Genomic DNA, 20,026 nt, shown 5'->3' on the forward strand with positions numbered 1-20,026 from the left:
TGGGTGGGTGACTGCAAGAGGAGGTTTCGTTTGATCTTCCAAATTTCTTCACCAATGAGTTGGACAATAGATAGCAAAAGAGCAGATTGGATTTCTTCACAGGGGATATTCTTATCAATGTTCAAAGAATATTTTGCAAGATAGGGAACAGGGTCATAAAGAATTCACAGGAGAAAAGCTGAGGCTGAAAATTCCACAGATTTTACACTTGTGGTTACAGAAAGAAGAAAATGAATCTATATAGTGTCACTGAATATAATTTATTTTGTAACACTGAAACTTAAAAAAAAGTCAAATCAATCAAAGTTTTGCATGAAGTGAATTCTCCTTAAATGATCAAATGTACAAACCATAGCTAGAATATAGAGTAAACAGTTAACAACAACAAGAACAAGCAAAAATAATGATGAGTAAATGTAAGCATCTAGGAGAGAGCAGTGGTGATCAGAAAAACAGAAATATAAAATTGTCAGTAATGTGTGCCAAACAAACAAACAACAAATTAGTGGTTAAAGGCATCTGAACTTGTCTAGTTTTCCTTATCACTCCTGCATGGAAGCTAAGGAGCTGATTAAACAATGGCTGGATTTTCAAAGCAATTTGGCATAAAGGTTGTGCTTGCTCTTTGGAAGATGTTACCAAAAAGAGCACCACTGTCAGTAATCAAAAATAAAAATAAAATAATTAATAAATAATAAAAAAGAAAGAAAAAAGAAAAGAGAGAAAGAAAGAAAGAGAGAGAGAGAAAGAAAGAGAGAGAATAAAAGAAAGAGAGAGAGAAAGAAAGAAAGAAAGAAAGAAAGAAAGAAAGAAAGAAAGAAAGAAAGAGAGGGGCAAAGGAAGGAAGGAAGAAAGAAAGAAAGAAAGAAAGAAAGAAAGAAAGAAAGAAAGGAAGGAAGGAAGGAAGGAAGGAAGGAAGAAAGGAAGGAAGAAAGAAAGACAGACAGAAAGAACAAAACAATAACATGAAGAACAAAATAACAACCCGCTATGGTTACCCTGACAGGAAACTTCTGACAGTGGATACAGGAAGAACAAAATAACAACCCGCTATGGTTACCCTGACAGGAAACTTCTGACAGTGGATACAGGGATAGTGAAAAGAAGGGAGAAGGGGTAGCTATAGGTGGTCTCTGTATCCATGTAAATTTTAGGTTTAGAGAGAGAGTTAGAACAAAAAAAGAAAGTTAAGTGTAATGTTTCTTCTTCAAATATATTAGCATCACAGAAGTGATTTTGTTAGTCAAATATTAATGACGAAAAGCTATGGAATAATTAACCTCAACTCTAATTCTACAATTGCAAATACTTTCTCTCTTTTTTTTATTGAGAAGATGCAAATATAGTAATTATTAAAGTAATTAGAAATATATAATAATTTTCTTGCATATTTTTATAATGTATTTTCTTTATTGGAAATTAGAGTAACAATCCACCTTTTCCACTGCCCCTTCCTCCCTTAGCAGCTCTCAGGAACCTCTCTCTTTCTCTCAAATTTGTGACTTCTTTTTATCTAGTTGTTGCTGAAATCTAGGGATAAAATGACAAATGTTTTCTCTTGAACTGAAGAGCTTAAAACAACAAAATCTACCATTACACTCAGCAGCCACATAGGCCCAAGAAACACTTGGAATATGGTGAACTAACACTGAGGTGCTGAGATACTTAAAGTATAGTTTACTATAAAAATAAACTTGCAAACCTTTTTAAAATTTTTATTTTTTATTAAATATTTTCTTTATTTACATTTGAATTTCATCCCCTTCCCTCATTTCCCCTCTGAAATCCCCTATCCCATCCCCTCTCCCCCTGCTCACCAACCCACTCACTCCTGCTTCCCTGCCCTGGAATTCCCCTACACTGGAATATGGAGCCTTCACAAGACCAAGGGCCTCTCCTCTCATTGATGTAAAGCCACATAATAACTATATTGATTATATGATTAAGATGTAACATTTTGAGGTTCTTTCTTAAAAACTATTTCACTTTAATAGTGATTGCCAAAAATTAATATTAAAAATTGATTTTGATACTAATATGCAATTATAACTAATAACACAGTGTTTAATCACAAGGCAAAACACAATGCAAATAAAAAGAATTCCAAAATATATTAAATTCTATTTGATAGAAATATAAGCTATTAAAACAGAAACATGGGTAAAAATATACATCACATAAATTTAAAAAGTAAGATGGAAACTTTTCATGAAATTTTTTTTAAAAAAGCAATGTGTATGAATAAACTTAATAAATAATACCTAGGAAATACTTGGAGTGATATCAAAGAAGAAATTAAATAGTATGTCTGTAGAATATTAGAGAAGGACCATGACATGGAAAACAGATATAAGTTGGAGGTAAAATATTTTTAGAAGCCCTGCTAAAAATATTTTATTGGCTTTCCAATCAGCAAGGCCACTAGCAGGTTGGGATAAGTATGTGATCAGTTTAGTTCTAATACATGCTAGCAAACGTCTAGTGACTACTGTTCTTATAGTGCTGAGCATGTAGTGGAAACAAACATCATGGGTCTAACTTTTCTGGCCAGGACTCTGAGATGAAGGAGAAGAATGGTAGCCACACGCAGGTGAGGCATGTAATAATAGGCCTGTAGTCTTGAAAAGGTGTTTAAGCATGGGATAAAAATATGTTTACTCCTTCAAAGAGTACAAAAAGATGCCTTGACAGCAGTCATGCTTTAAAAAAGATTTGAATGTGATGATTATTGAAGAAAGTGTGTACAAAATAAATAGAATTCTAGATATTATAACTTTATAATACCATGAGATGCGACAAGTTTTCTTCAAAATTTTTAAATAATATAAAGGAAATGCACATTATTCTAATGCTATCTACATCTGCATTTACTACTACAATACTAATATAAAACACAGGAGTAATATTAGACAGAATAAAAAAAGAAGCAATTCATGATGAAATGTGTCTACAAATATGCAAGTATTAAGTACAAATAGATGCAGAACCCAGATTTTAATCTATATAGAGCAAAATAGATGCCAAAGTGAACACCCATGGCTGTGTTCAAGCAGTTGGTCTTTCAAATACATAAACAGGGTCATCACTGACACAGAAAAATGGGTCAAATAACTCTTAGAACACTTCTCAATTATATTTTTTCCTCAGACATCACACATTATCTCCATTAATTACATTTATATTGAAAATATTATGATATTCAAGCAGATGACAAATAAGCTGAGTCTATGATAATATCTCCTTAAATGGTGTATATATAATAGTTTTATATATAATTATATTGTAAAATATTATATATAGTTAATTATTACAAAATTATAATTATTATATATTATATATTAATGTGGTGCATTAATTAATTAATATATTAGAAGTATACATATATGTCTTAATCCTATATTTTGTATATCTTACACGCGTTCGCGACCGGCCAGGAAAGACGCAGCAAACCAGAATCTTCTGCGGCAAAGCTTTATTGCTTACATCTTCAGGAGCCAGAGAGCAAGAGCGCAAGAGAGCAAGAGAGCAAGAAAAAGAACAAGAACAAGAAAGCAAGAGAAAGAACAAGAAAGCAAGAGAGAGAAAGCAAGAACAAGAGAGAGAGAGAGAGAATGGCAAAACCCCGTCCCTTTTAAGGAGAATTATCCTCCGCCTAGGACGTATTACTCCCTGATTGACTGCAGCCCATCGGCCCAGTTGTCATCACGAGAAAGGCAGAACACATGGCGGGAAAACTGCCCCTGCACGTGTGCAGATTATGTTTACCACTTAGAACACAGCTGTCAGCGCCATCTTGTAATGGCAAATGTGAGGGCGGCTTCCCACAGATCCCCCTTTTCTTTTAATAAGAGCAATAGGCCACCCATATTAATGAGAGTGGAGATAGAGGTCAAATCCCCAGTGTGCAGGTAAAGGAGCCATGTACAGGATTAGCTCTTAGGCTCACAGGCTTTTACCCAGAGCAACCCTGACCTGCTCCCGTGTCGTTTTTCCTGGGGAGAAGGACACTTGGACACTCAACCTTCTTGAAAGATGACATGTCTCCCTAGAATAGGCTCATATGTGCCGCAGAGCCCTTCTACTGCAGTGCTTAGCCGTGCAACTCTCTCGGGCTGCTGAAGCACACTCACTCTATCCCGTGCAATGAGACTAGCCTCGTGGGGTGCAAGAGCTGAGTGGCCAGCGACCTATTGCTTAAGCATAGATATATCAGGGAAAGCACCATGTTCTAGTGCTGCAAGTGCCTGGGCAATAACCACCTTGTCTCTCCTAGTTTGGGCCTTAAGCTTACAGACCAACCAGAGAAGCAACACTAATCCACAGCAAAGTATATCTCCAAATAATCCCACCCATACCCATTCTTTAAAGAAGGAAAATGCTGAGGAGATCCAATTGGGTAATCCTTTGGTCAGGGACAGGTCCAAGCACGTGGAGTTGACCTGAATGATGGCAAGTCTCAATTCCCGAAGGGTCTGTTCAAATTCAGCCGTCCAATTCTGTAACATATACTGAGAAAGACTTTTTGACAAATTAGCTGCCCTAGTAAATTTCTCATACTGAATGGAAGTAACGCACAATCCCGGAAACTTTTGTTCACATCCCAGCTGAGCTATTTGCCATAATACATCTAGTTGTTCCTGGACAAGATCTATGAGTTGATTCATTTCTGCCCATGGAGCATTTTTGGGATTGGAGGATGGCGGCCGCTAAGCCTGCATTGGTGAGAGGTCCCCCAAGCTCCCGACAAACCCTGAGCCAGTCTTGTAAGCCTTTGTTCTTTCTTGGGGCTATGGCCGCTCGGCACTCCTGTGTGGCTTGCTCATAAATGAGCTGTTCTACCAGAGGTGCGGCTTGCTCTGAATCTCCAAAAATACGCTCTGCTGCCTCTGTCATTCTGGCCACAAAATCTGAGAATGACTCCTGAGGTCTCTGGACGATCTTTGTTAGTTGTCCAGTGGCTTCACCTGCTCGGGAGAGCGCCTTCCAGGCCCTAATAGCCTTTTCATCTGATTCAGAACTATTAAGAACTGGCTCCTTGAGCTCATCTAGTGATGAGTATAGGCTCCTTCTCCTAGAAACCTCCGCTGATTGATCTTTTTTCTTTTCCTTCCTTCTAATCTCTCCCCAGGTATTCTTACCTGACCTAAACTTTTCCTCGGGTTCAAGACCCGTGGAAAGGCCTGTATACTTATTTTGTGTACCATATTTCCTCTTTGCTCCTACTCTCTTTCCCCGCTTTACTTCTGATAGATTGCCCTGAATTTCATCCAGAATTTTCAGCCCTGCCTTAACCGCTTGATAACACGTTAAAAGGAACAAAAAGGCTCCTAACACTAGAGAAAGTTCAAGGCCAAACATACCTTGTAAAGCTATTTCCCACTTTACTTCTGATAGACTGTCTTGAATTTGTTAGAAAGTTCAAGACCAGACTTACCTTGTAAAGCTATTTCCCACTTTACTTCTGATAGACTGTCTTGAATTTCGTTAGAAAGTTCAAGGCCAGACGTACCTTGTAAAGCTATACTTACGGGTACCCTGTTCCCCAGCTGAAGAGTTCTGAATTCACGCAGTTGAATCCTTCTCAACAGTCTGTTTTACGGGAACACTTCATTACCACCATTCCCCAGCTGAAGAGTTCTGAATTCACGCAGTTGAATCCTTCTCAACAGTCTGTTTTACGGGAACACTTCATTACCATGACCCGCAGTTCTGGTTCCGGAATGAGGGATCTTCCTTGCGCCGGTGATGGTAACCGTCCCAGGTTTTCTCGTCCCAGGATTTCTCGTCCCAGGTCTTCTCGTCCCAGGTTTTCTCGCCCCAGGTTTTCTCGTCCCAGGTCTCAGCACCAACTCTTACACGCGTTCGCGACCGGCCAGGAAGAACGCAACAAACCGGAATCTTCTGCGGCAAAACTTTATTGCTTACATCTTCAGGAGCAAGAGTGCAAGAGAGCAAGAGCTCTATTGCTTACATCTTTAGGAGCCAGAGCGCAAGAGCGCAAGAGTGCAAGAGCAAAAGCAAGAGCAAGAGTGCAAGAGAGAGAAAAAGAACAAGAACAAGAAAGCAAGAGAAAGAACAAGAAAGCAAGAGAGAGAACAAGAAAGCAAGAGAGAGAATGGCAAAACCCCGTCCCTTTTAAGGAGAATTATCCTCCGCCTAGGACGTTTTACTCCCTGATTGGCTGCAGCCCATCGGCTCAGTTGTCATCACAAGAAAGGCAGAACACATGGCGGGAAAACTGCCCCTGCACGTGTGCAGATTATGTTTACCACTTAGAACACAGCTGTCAGCGCCATCTTATAATGGCAAATGTGAGGGCGGCTTCCCACATGTATATGTAAAATTTTTAAGTTATCTTGCTAAATATCTATTATTTAATAGATGTTTATATAATATAAAATATAATTATACATTTATTATATATGATATATGTTAATATATTAATATTAGTATGATACATACAATATATTTTATTGCTTATGACTCTAACATTGCTTCTGTGCTATATGTCTAGTAAATCCAATACTTACAGTTCTCAACACTACAAGACACCCAACATCACAATCAGGAATGAATATAAAACCTGAATTTCTAGAAAATTCCATGGGCAAAATTTCAACAATTTTTTAAAGCCTGAATAGAGTTATTGGTATTTTAAGAATGAGTGATATTATTGTTTTAATAATAATAATAAGGATTAATATTATATTATAATATTAATATTATATTATATTATTTTGAAAAGTTTAGGCTTTTATTACAGGAGATGAAAATAATTGAAAAGGCAATAACTACTCAGGTTTCTAAATGAAGGTGTTTCATTATGTATGGATCCACTACAGGAAGGACAGGCATTGAACATAGGGTGCTGGCATGGGCAAGACCCTTAACTAAGAGTCTTTATTGGACTCATTATTAAAGAAATAATAGAGGAAGGTGCAGGTTAAAAACTGACTAGTTTAAAATATTCCATTAAGCTAAGATTTCCCAGTCTAGTTTACTGTCTGTGATTCCAAATGGAAGAAAGAGGAGTGCAACGAACTCTTCATTTGTGCAATAATTGTCTGAGGTCCATGTTGTCTTACATGGAAAATTCATCATTTTACTGAAGTAAAAATGTCTGGTATCATTGGACACAAAACTCACACACACACACACACACACACACACACACAAACACACACACACACACATAAAAACACACACACACATAGACACAATCAATGAAGTGATTCCTAATGATACCTGATATTCTTCTACACCTCATGGGAGGTCCTGGGCCCAACTGACATCAGAGATGCTTCCTTGGGTGGCTGATGGGAGCAGATGCAGGGACTCACACGTAAACATTATAAGTTCAGGATTCCAACAGAAGTGGATGAAGGATTGTGAGGATGAAGGAAGAAGAGAGGACACCAGGAAAGTACAGCCCACAGAAACAAATAAGAAGGGCTCTCAGTGATTCACAGACAATCACAAAGCTTGCACAGGTCTTTACAAGGTCTTCTGGATATATGTTGTGGTTGTTGGAATTTATTTTTGTAAGACTTGTAACAGTGTGAGTGGTTGTATCTCTGACTCTTTTACCTGCTCTTGAAACATTTTTCCTCCTACGGGTCTACCTTGATGTAAAGATTTGTGACTGGCCTTATTGCATCTTAACATGCAGTGTTTGATTGATATCCCTAGGAAGCCTGCACATTTTCTAAAAGGAAACCAGTAGCAAAGGATTTGTGGAAGAGCAGAGGAGTTTTGGGGAGTGCTGGAACAAGAAGGGAGAGGAGATGTTGTGGTCAGAATTATTGTGTGAGAGAAGAAGAAATACAAAATAAATAAAAAGAGCTTACCAAATTCAAAAATAGGACAAAAAGAAAATAAAATACCTATAGAAATATAACAATACCTGAAAAAATGAAGAAATAAAATTCTCCCTGTTTGCTTATAACCTACTTAATGTACCATAATAACTTAGCAGAAAACCCTTAGATCTGAAATATATTTTGATATATATATATAGTTGAAAAACAGAAGCTCTATACAGAAATCATGCTTAATTTTATGTACCAATAAGTAGTTTTTGAGAAAACTAAGTCAGGTGACAGAGAACAAATTTGCAGTAGGTTAAAAGAATAAAATGCACAGGAATGAATCTAAGAAAGCAAAAGATATTTACAATGAAAACATTAAGCCACTGTAGAAACATCTTGAAATAGACATTAAAAGATGAAAAGACCTTGCACACTAATATATTAACAAAATTAATATTGTAGTAGTCTCAATATCACTGAGAACAATCCCTGAAACCAAATTCAAATATCTTACCTTGAATAAAAATTAATTCAACTGTGTAGTTCAAAAATCGCAATTAAAAGTTATTCAAAACACATGGAAATTATAATTTTGAATTAATTTTTTCATAATAGCAAGTAAAATACATTAGAATATAAAAATAGGAAGTGATTTTTCTGAAAAATTCCAATAAAGTGCAAATTAGTAACCCAAATTAGCAAATAATATTTGTGAAATTAAAAAAATAATAATAATAAGTAAATAGTTGTGAACTATAGAGCAAACAATCACTGGACTGCAGGGACAGTCTACATTAGAAATACAAAATATACCAGGTAATATTTGACAACAGATAAGGGACTGATATCTAGAATATAGAGTTGTAAAACTGAACCCTCTAAACTAATAAATTATCTAATAAAACTGGGTAAATGAACAGAATAGAATATTCTCCAAGGAAGAGATCCAGATTTCCACTTAATAATTTAATGGATTCAACATCCTTGGCAAGAAGCGAGATGAAAATCAAAACTACTTGAGATTTCATCTCATCTGGATGGCATTGTCTCACATCAATGAGAGAAAAGGCCCTTGGTCCAGTAAAGGCACAATTCATCAGTGTAGAGGAATGCCAGGGTGGTGAGATGGGAGTGGGTGGGTGGGTGGGTGGGGAAGCTCTCTCATAGACACAGGAGGAGAGAAAGTAAAATAGCGGGAGGGGGGGGGGTTCTGAAGGTGTAACCGTGAAAGGGAATAACATTTGAAATGTGTGTATATATATATAATAAACAATAAAGAAGGAAAGAATGGATGGCAATTATGTGTGAGAGTGATACAGACACCATGGGCATCTGTATGGGCTTTCCTCAAAGACTGCTATGCTAAACTAAAACTCACACTCTATACAACTGACATATATTCAAACTTCAGCCAACATACCAGACATTGGGACATGTTCAGTGTTATATATTATGGCACTACTCACAATAAATAGGAAATACAATTGGAATATATATATATATATATATATATATATATATATATATATATATATATATATATGAAGTGAATTGTTGGAACAGCAAAGTATTTTTCCTTAATCACCATAGTGACAGGTAGATGCCCCACATGTCAGTGAATGACCTCATGCATAGACACATATGGAGAGTGTGATCTCAGTCAGATATAGTGAATGAACAATGGGAACCAAACACAACTGGCACAAAGAAGAAGGGGAGAACCTTCCAAAGACTGAAGGTCTCTCCTCCCATTGATGACCAAGTAGGCTATCCTCTGCTACATATGGAGCTAGTGACATGAGTCCTACCATCTGTAGTTTTTGTGTGTGTGTGTGGTTTACTCCCAGGGAGTTCTGGGGGTACTGGTTAGTTCATATTGTTGTCCCTCCTATAGAAATGCAAACCCCTTCAGCTCCTTGGGTATTTTCTCTAGATCCTTCATTGGGGACCCTGTGTTCTGTCCAATGGATGACTGTGAGCATCCTCTTCTGTATTTGTCAGGCACTGGCACACTGGCAGAGCCTCTCAGGAGACAGTTATATCGGACTCCTCTCAGCAAAGAGGATTGTCAGGGCTAGGAAGCTGGAGTGAGTGGGTTGGGGACCAGGAGGAGGGGGAGGGGATAGGGGATTTTCAGAGAGGAAACTAGGAAAAGTGATAACATTTGAAATGTAAATAAAGAAAATATTTAATAAAAACTATGTTTAAAAAAAGAAGAGAAGTAAGAAGAGGAAGAAGAACAACAACAAGGAGGAGAACAAGAGCAAGAAGAACAAGAAGAACAAAAATGAGAACAAAGGAAGAAGAAAATGAAATGATAAATATTCATAGATTGATGCTTAACCTTTTGTCATCAAAGAGACTTCATTCAGCAACTGATGGAAACAGATGAATAGATCTATACCCATAAATTAAGGTAATCTTGGAGAATCCTGCAGAAAGGATGAGGCAGTTGTATGAAGGGGTAGTAGCAATTGTACCAACCATAGGAATCAAGGACACCACAAGAAACCAACAGAATCAATGAACCTGGACTTGCAAGAACAAGAGAGACTGAACTGAAAACCAGGGAACTAGAATGGGTCTGATGTACACCCTCCACACGAATGTTACAGTGCAAAGCTTGGTCTTCTTGTGGGACTCTTAACATTGGGCGCAGGATCTATATCTGACACTGCTGTCTGCTTTGGGTCCCTTTTCTCCTAGAAGGTTGCCTTGCACAGCCTTAATTGGAGAGAGGTGCTTAGTGTTAGTGTAATTTTTTAAAGCCATGGGTGGTTGACATTCACGGGAAATCTGCTACATTCTAAAAGAAAATCTGGGAGGAGTAGATGGGGAGGAGGGAGAAGGGAGGTGAGGGGGAGGGACTAGGAGGATAAGAGGGAAGGGAAACTAAGGTCAGCATGTAAACAAACAAACAAACAACTATCAAAATATGATGTAGATCTTTAAGATAGATATAATGGGAGTGCCCTTGGGAAGGTCGAGGGCACACTGAGAGACAGAAATGATCAACAGAAATGCAGTATGTAGATTTAATTATTTAAAAATAATTAATAATAGACTTAAAATGAGTATATGATATACACACACAAAATTTGAATCAGCTAAGAAAAAAGAATGATGGAATTTTCAGGAAAAAAAGATTCAACATGAGATCATGATGTTGACTGAAATAAGCAGAATCAGAAAGACAAATATGATTCATTCTATATACACCCTTTGTATTTAAGTGTGGTGTGTGTGTGTGTGTGTGTGTGATAGAGGCAAAGAACAAATCAGTAATAAAATCCTGAGAATTGTGTGGGTACATGGGGTAGGGTAATAATCAAAGGACAGAGATTAGCAGCAGGGAACAACCTCTGCTTCAGTGGGAATTAAAAGTCAAATCAAGTAGTTATCAGCATGCTCTCAGTGCCCTCTATAACTGGCATGGAGTCTTGTCAACATAGAATAGGGTGAGAAGGAATAGCTAAGCGAAGTTTGCTTCCATTATGTTGTGTCAAGTTTCACAAAATCTCCAACAAACTGGCTCACAGAATGTGTCATTAGAGGAAGCTGAAAATGCTTCTAAAGTATGACAAGATGAGAACATTCCTAGCTTCCATGCTCATACCTGCCCTTTCTATTAGTTATGCAAGTTTTCAGCAAGAGTGAGATCCTTGTGCTTCTAAGAATCTTGACATTACACATTTTTTTTTTGTTTTTTGTTTCTTTGTTTTTGTTTTTGTTTTTTGGGGGAGGTTAAAATGAGTAAGGTTTGGAAGTTTCTTATTGCAAACTGAATCTAACAAGCACTTAGACAGCGCTGTGACACAACAGAAGGAGAAATTGCAAATATCCTGGAGGCAAACAAAGTGTACATAGCAGGTAATATATAATCTGTTTAAGTTCCAGGCATGAGCTTGAGAGACAGGTGTCTCTCTTTAGTTTTGCCTCTGATATTATGTGATATGGGATAGGATAATATTGTCTCCTAGGTTTCAGAGTATATTTTTCATAGAATGTATACACAAAAGCATATTCAGACAGAGCAGTGTACCAGTGAGTAAAGCAAACATTATGGTTCCTATAATTGTTTCCCTTCACACATTACGTATTAACAAATTGGAACTGAATCAATGATTGAGAATATGAAAATAATGTGAGGTATACACTCCTTCTATTGAGCTGGACTTAAGTGCAGGTAGATGGCTGCTGGTTACTTTCCAACTTAAAAGTGCCATTACTGCATCTCTAGGGGATATCTTGGACTGCTGGACATGGTTATAATTCATAACCATTACATCTAGGCAGGACTACTGATTGATTTTACAGTATGGCAGTTTGCATAGCACATTTTAATATTATGAGATATAGTATATAAGAGAGCAGGTTTCCAGGTTTTTATACAGCTCAATTCCTTCAAGTCTCCCTCTCTGAAGTTAATTTATAATGTTTATGCATACATATGGTTTATACATAAATAAATTACTATTATGTTCTGAGAGGTCACTGAAGGAAAACCATACACAGTGGCAGGATCAGCTTGCTACAGGGATGGCAAACCTAATAGCGCATCTGAAACTAAGGAGCTAGCAAGTTGTGTGTGTGTGTGTGTGTGTGTGTGTGTGTGTGTGTGTGTGTGTGTGTACACATATTTCTATGTATAACAATAGTTAATAATTAAGAGGTCAAATATTTGAGAGGTAGCAGATGGAACATACGAGATGTTGGAAAGAAGAGGTGGAGGAGGAAAATGACATAAAATCAATATGTGGAAGAATTTATCTAAAAGAAAAAAAAATGAATATGGAGACCTTGATTCAGTCAAGAATCAGTAGTTCTAGAACAGAAAACAAACGTGGTTTCTTTTACACAAGTTCACTAATAACTGAAGGTAAGTATAAAATTTTGTCACTTCTAATAAAAAGAACAGGGGCAGAACTTGCAGAAAGGGAAAATCAATTTTAAACTTGGTGTCAACATCACCACATTGTAAAATAAATTCCCTGATGCAGGTCATCTCCTGAGTTAGGCTTTCCATTTTGGTAGCTACATATATTAGATTTTGCTATCAGAAAATCCCCTACTGCCGAACATCTAAATTACATCAGCCACAATCTGATTTCTCTGAATTTACTTCAACAGCAACAAAAACTATTTTTCTATCTTCAGAGTTAATATCACTACCATGACAAATAGGAAACGAAAAACATAATACTCTATGGGACTTAGCTTCAAATTTATAGCACCACTCTGGGTTCATGAACTGGTATGAAAGTCATAAATATAAGTTAATTTACAAAGATGTCCAGCACCTCATCAAAGTATCACTTCTGAATTACCACACAATTAAAAACACAGAAATCTCAATAAATAGATGTTTCCCACTATTATATTTTTGTCACTACATTTTTGGTTTCCTCCAAAATCTTTAGAGTCAATCTATAACTTCCAATGACATGGGACTTCAGAGAAATAATGAGTTTGTGATGGTGTGCCCTCATCGTAGATTAGCCTGTTGAAGAGGAAAGACATAAAAAATCGTACTTCTGCAGCCAAATTTTTGCCATAGACGTACAGTGCCTACCTTACTAACTGCCTACCCTACTAACAGCATTGCTGCCTCCTAATTCTTGACAACTCTAGAATCTATAAATGTGGAAATAAACAATATTTGTTGATTAAGATTTTGTTTATGGAAATTTAAAATAAATAATATTTTCTAGACTCTATCAATGATATTTATTTTAATATATACATATGTAGATTAACACATATAAAAACTATGCAGCAATTTAGAATAAAACAATAACAACATATAAACATTGATTTATTAGTCAGCATTAAGGGCTTTGATGATATAATATGTGAATTATGGTTATTAAATATCAACTATAGAGTTCTGAAACTATCTTCAAAATTAGTTTTCCCATTATTACATATATTGTACTATTGGATGTCACAATAACCACAGATGTCAAAGCTAAAAACTACTAAAACTCTAACTCTAAGGATGACATTTTAACATAATTTATCTTATTTTTAGAAAAAATTAGGGAACTGTTGTCCTTAAACTGCCGTTATTTATTAAGAATTGTATAAATATGCCAATAATCCTCAGATTTATATTTAATATGCTTCAATCAGCTCACTGGCTTGGAATCTCCCAAACTTCTGTTACTAATTCTTTCCCTCGGTTACTCCTGAGTTATTACTTACTAAAATGTAAGTTACTTCCATCTTTGTGACCCTAGACTGAATTGCGGGACGTGTCTTGGGGTACTCTCTTTGCTAGCTCTTACATGAATGGTTGTGTGCTCTCTGTTCTTCAGCTCTCAGGCCTGAAACTTCTGCTTCCCTTGCATGGCAACGCTGTCTCTTTTTCTCTCTGTCACCTTGACTGAAAATCATAAAGTCCTGCCTCCATCTCCCTGACCAGCCATTGGCTGGTGGTAACTTTGTTTACCAGTCGATACCAACCTGAGGCAGGGACACTTGGAATCTTACAGAGAACCCAAATAACATAATGCAAACTTTAGACACAACAGTACCCACATGAATTAAGTTTAGATCATTATCTATATACACATCCATGAATAAATACATAGCCAAAATAAACACTCTCCTGCAGAGCTTTCCCATATGATTTTAGTTTGTTTCAACTTGACAAATAAAGTTGATCGTTATACAGTCTAATACTTATTTTCATTGAGTAGAAAATAAAATTCTATATATACAAAAAAAGAAAATAACACAGAAAAATTTATGTATATTTCCTAAATTTAATAAAGTCCATTGTACTGGACTTCTCAATATTGATATGAGTGTCTTATGCAAGTGACAGAAAAGTTGATGGAATTTTCAAGCGACATCATCCTTGAGACATTGCTGGACTCCATTAGGTAGGAGATATCAAGGTACCTTTTGTACAATGGGTGGGATCCCCGTTAGACACTTGTGATTTCTTCCCTTTAAGATGAGTAAGAGTGTCATAGTGGTTTGCTGACAATCTCAAATGACTATTGATGAATCTAAAATTTTAAATTGTAAAGTCATTTTTTTCTGAAGTCATAGGGAAAATCTGCCACCTTCCAGGATGGGAACCTCAGAGATGTGACTGGTCCATCGATGTGCTTAATGTGATTAAATAGCTGCTTTCATAGACACTGCTCTTCTGCCTTTCCTATTCCTTCATCAGCGTTCAGTCTTCCTGTTTCCACCTCTTTTCAGTTTTTTTGTTTTTCTCTTTTTAAAATTTTTCTCTTTGGTTCTCTTGAATTTCATATGTGCACATATAAAGACAAGTATTTTCTTTAGTACAATAAACAGACATTTTTTAAAATTTACTTAGAAAGCCCATGCCATTTTGTATCAAAAGGTAGGTAATTGATTTGTATAGCACAAAATCTCACCCACAGATTATGAAGAGGACGGACTTGAACCTCTTTGAATGCTGTAGTGCTACACTCACCTTCTATAGCCTCTTGCATCACTGTCCAGGTTAACCTCACTCTTCTCTGGCAAATTTCACTGCTGAGTTCCCAGCATACATGACACAACATCTGCAATGCTTTCCGCTGAGATTTATTTCGCCAGATTTTCATTAAAATAGCAAGTGAATTGACTCAATAAAATGTTGCTTATCTTAATAAAGACCCTTAGAGCTTTGCAAATTTGCATTTAATAGTCTTTAGTGTCATTATGGCATTAATAATCTGTGCATAAGGAGTAATAATGAAACCTTTATACTTTCTGGTTAATAGAGGTTGCTCCATACTCTTCCATTGTCATGTAACTTGGGCTTTTAAAATAAGAGATGGAAAAGGAAGGATGCATATATACAAAACGTCGTCAAATTGGAACTGCTTACTTAGCTTAATGACTCTGTCTTCCCCTAATATCCTAGGATATCTATGTTACTTAAGACAGTAAAATACTATATATTTACTCTCTCAACCTGTTAACATGTTCACTCTGCATCTTGTAAAAAAAATTGCTTTTGAAATTTTCAAAACTGTGTACAGACAGCAGAGCTGGGTTTGAAATGGATAACATGGGAATGAATAAACCAAAATTATATTAACCACAATTTTTGTTTGCTTGTTTGTTTTTTGGTTCTGTTCCTAGTGTGTTGGCTTGTTTCACTGTTAATGGAGAGGATATTCCCTTACCATACTACTTCAGCTTCTGGTCCATCCATGCTTTCAGTAGGAAATGTTCTGGTTAGCAATCTACCAGCTTTCTTAAGATAACCTCAGCTGTATGACATCTAATATGTGTGATGCTATTTTTCTTTGGTCCATTCATAAATACTTAATTCAGGAGTATAATATAAATTTTCATAGTCCATAATATCCTTTAACATGTGATTTTTTAAAAAAAAACGAATGATATGCAGGCAATTCAGTGAATCATTAAAAGAGACAAGAAAATTTAACTGACATCATCCTTGGGTTCATTACTTTGTTACTAATTCCATCTGGTAGAATGTGCTAGAATCACTAACCCAAATGAAAATACAGTGATGTAAAGGAGACACTGATAATATTTACAATCCAGATTTCAGCTAGCCAAGTTAACAACTTTAGTCCAAATAACAGTTCTGCTAAAGGAATTGTGGGACAATTTAGGTTTATTGAGCAGACCTTGGGTTTAGGTTAATGCTAAAGGCTTTACATGTGAGCAGTGTTTAAAATGAAGCTTCACACTTTAGCCAGAAAGTATTCAAGTTATGACGTCTTCTGGTAAGATGAAAATAGTATGAGCAGGACATTAACATTTGCTAAAACATAGGACAAGTTAGATGAAAATTAAGGTGTGTGTTTACAAAGGCTGGAGGAGATGCTGGAAAAGATCCAAGAATTACAAGAGAAATGCATCCATAGTTTCTCAGGATTTGTGCAATAGCCATTTCTTTCCAAGTTTCCTCTGGGGTGCATTTTAAACAACCAGCAGTATGATTTCCTCTGACATCAATGTTGATTTTTTTTCCCAGTTCAAAGCTGCCTAGTGAAACACAGATAAGCCTTTCTAGTTATATTTCTTCATTCACTCAGAATGTCATCACCCACATATTGGCCAGAAGCATCTGTCAGTAAAACAGAAGAGACACATTAAGAATAAATTCACAGAAATACATTCCAAATAAGAATATCACAGAACTGAACCAGGAAAACAAAGCATGCTCAAAAAAGCTAACAGAATGTTCAGGGAAAATGCTGTACACAGAATGATAAAATATCTTCAAGTTAGACACAAATATGAGTAAGACACATATTATTGGACTGACTCCTATACAAACTGTAAGGCAGCTTTGAGTTTATAGTCAGAAATAAGTGTGCCTGCTGTTTTACACAGAAAAATAGAAAACAAATTTCTGTTTAAGCTACATTTCAAAGTTGGAACTGAAAATCACAGTGACAAGATACTATTTTAATGACATAGTCAAACTCACTTGGCAAAGTAACTTTCCAAAGGAAATGCTAAGAGGGGAAGACAAGAATGTAACATCTTCTCATTGCATTCATCTAGTTCATATATGTGATTATTATTCAAATTATATGGCTTTAACCAAATACTTCCAACTGGATATCATAAAAAATTCAATACACTAACTGCTCTAGAGAGGAAAATCTTCAGATTGGGCAGTTCACAAATTCTTTCTATTTTAAGAGCTGTACAATGCATGATAAACCCTTGCCCAAGAGAAAGACTAAAGTCATGGGATGTCCTTCTTTATGACTCATTCGAAAGAAGAGGTCTTCTCAAGAGAATCATTATCAGTGTCTTTAGCTGAAACACACCAAACCTAAAGAGTTAACTGTCTTTACTTTGCTGAATGGCTTCATCATCACTTAGTGTCCCTCAAATGAGGACAAACTTCTAGTCTCTGAACCATTAGTAACTGACTCAAAATATAGATGAATTATATCACAATCATTCAAATTAATTTACATACAAATTTAAGAATGTTTATTTGAATTGTATTATACATGCATGCTGTTGTATACATGTTTAAGCAGTTACAAATACTTGTTTTATGTTGTAACGTTTATGTGGAAATCAACATACTATTCCCTCTAATCCTTACATAAGATCATGTAGAAGAGACACAGGTAGAAAATATGTTTGTTCATGTTGTAATTATCCATCCTAACAGAGAAGATATGGCAGAATGGCTCTGTGACCATGGAAGTATGCAGCTGTTACAATTCCTATGGTGAATGAACCTGAAAGTAATGAGTGATACCAAAATGAGTCCTGAGTCCCAACCCTTAAAATCTTCCCCAAGTAATAATATGATACAAACTGAAATTTTCCTTTAAAAAATTCTATAATTCCTGTGTTGAAATCTGACTACTGGAATCAAAGCCCCAGTCTCATGGTAAACTCTGAGAACACTGAAGTATAAAAAAATAAAAATTGGTATATTAATTTGTACATCATACTTATGAGGACCCATACCAACCTTCCATGTATTGGTCCAGTTTTATTATATGTGCTGCAAAAATGCAATCGACCACCTATTTTATCTAAAATATATTTAGTACTTACAAATAAAGAAAACTGGTGATGATCCTTACTGACTTTTCTATTTTTTTGGAATAATGAGTGAACTTCTTGAGTGAAAATAACTTGAGAGAAAATAATTCTGTATTCTCCATAGTGCTTTTGTTCAATGTGTTCAACTTTTTTAATCATAATGATGAATGGAATATTTTAACACATGACATCTCATTCTAACATCTAGAACATATAAATTATACCAGTAAGAAGAAATAATTATTTGTCCTCTTACCAGAATTACAAGCCAAGAGAATAAACACAAAAGATTCCACCTCTTTATACAGTATGGCATGTAAAAAGAACACAAATTTCAGGTCTAGAAAAAATAGTTTTAATTAAATTTTCTAAATTGTTAATGAATACAATAACTTAATAGTAAAATAAATATGTTAAATTTTTATTCCTGATACTGGGTTATATAAGGATGATTTCATATAAGCATGCAATTCACTTTTAGCATCTATCCTTACATCTTGCCTCTTTCCATTTTTGTTTCTGTTCATCTACTCCCATTAGTCCCATTCATTTCCCTAAACAATTGTGCTGCTACTTTAGATTCAAATGTTATATATATATGATTTTATGAGTCTACATAACAAAATCCCCTCCTATGACCAGCAATTATCTTCAAATGATTATCTTTGGTTTCATACATTTTTTTCTTTCAAACAATATAATCAGCATACTTTGGCTTCAAGCCTCATCTCCATAATTTCTCATCTTGAATAATCTGTTGTTTCCATCAGAAACCACCCTATGTATTAGTCAGGGTACTCTAAGAGGGGCAGAACTTACAGGTAGTCTCTATATAGTAAAGGAATTTATTGATGATTTACAGTCTGCAGTGCAACTCCCAACAATGGTCAGTAGCAGCTGTGGATGGAAGTTCAGGGATCTAGCAGTTGCTCAGTTCCACACGGCATCAGGCAATGGAGAGAGAGAGAGAGAGAGAGAGAGAGAGAGAGAGAGAGAGAGAGAGAGAGAGAGAGAGAGACTTCGTTCATCCAATGTCCTTATGTGGGTCTCCAACAGAAGGTGTTGCCCAGATTAGAGGTGTGTGCCACCACACCTTTAATATCAGATGATCTTGAACTCAGAGATCTCCCTGTCTGTCTTAATCTTCTGGAATTCATAGCCACTATGCCTCAAGATCACCATACCAAGATAAATGTCAGAAACTTCTATCTCCCAGACTCTAGATTAGGATCACTGGTATACCTTTCAATTCTGTATTGTAGTTCGTTCCAGATATAGTCAAGTTGGCAACCAGGAATAGCCACTACACCCATCATACTAATAAATTTTAAAATTTATTTTGTTTAGAATTTGAGATTATTTTTTGATCACAGTACAATTACATCATTTTGCACTTCATTTTTCTCTACTCATACATTCTCATATAACTCTTTTTGCTCTCCTTAAAAATTCATGGGCTAATATCCACTTATCAGTGAGTACATATCATTTGAGTTCTTTTGTGATTGAAACTTAGTATACCCGAGATATAAGATACAATTTGCAAAACACATGAAACTGAAGAAGAACAAAGACCAAAGTGTGGACACTTTTCCCCTTCTTAGAATTGGAAACAATCACCCATGGAAGGAGTTACAGAGACAAAGTTTGGAGCTGAGACAAAAGATTGGACCATCTAGAGACTGCCATAT

Source organism: Mus musculus, chromosome 16 (genome assembly GCF_000001635.26).
Source record: "Mus musculus strain C57BL/6J chromosome 16, GRCm38.p6 C57BL/6J".
NCBI lineage: Eukaryota > Metazoa > Chordata > Mammalia > Rodentia > Muridae > Mus > Mus musculus.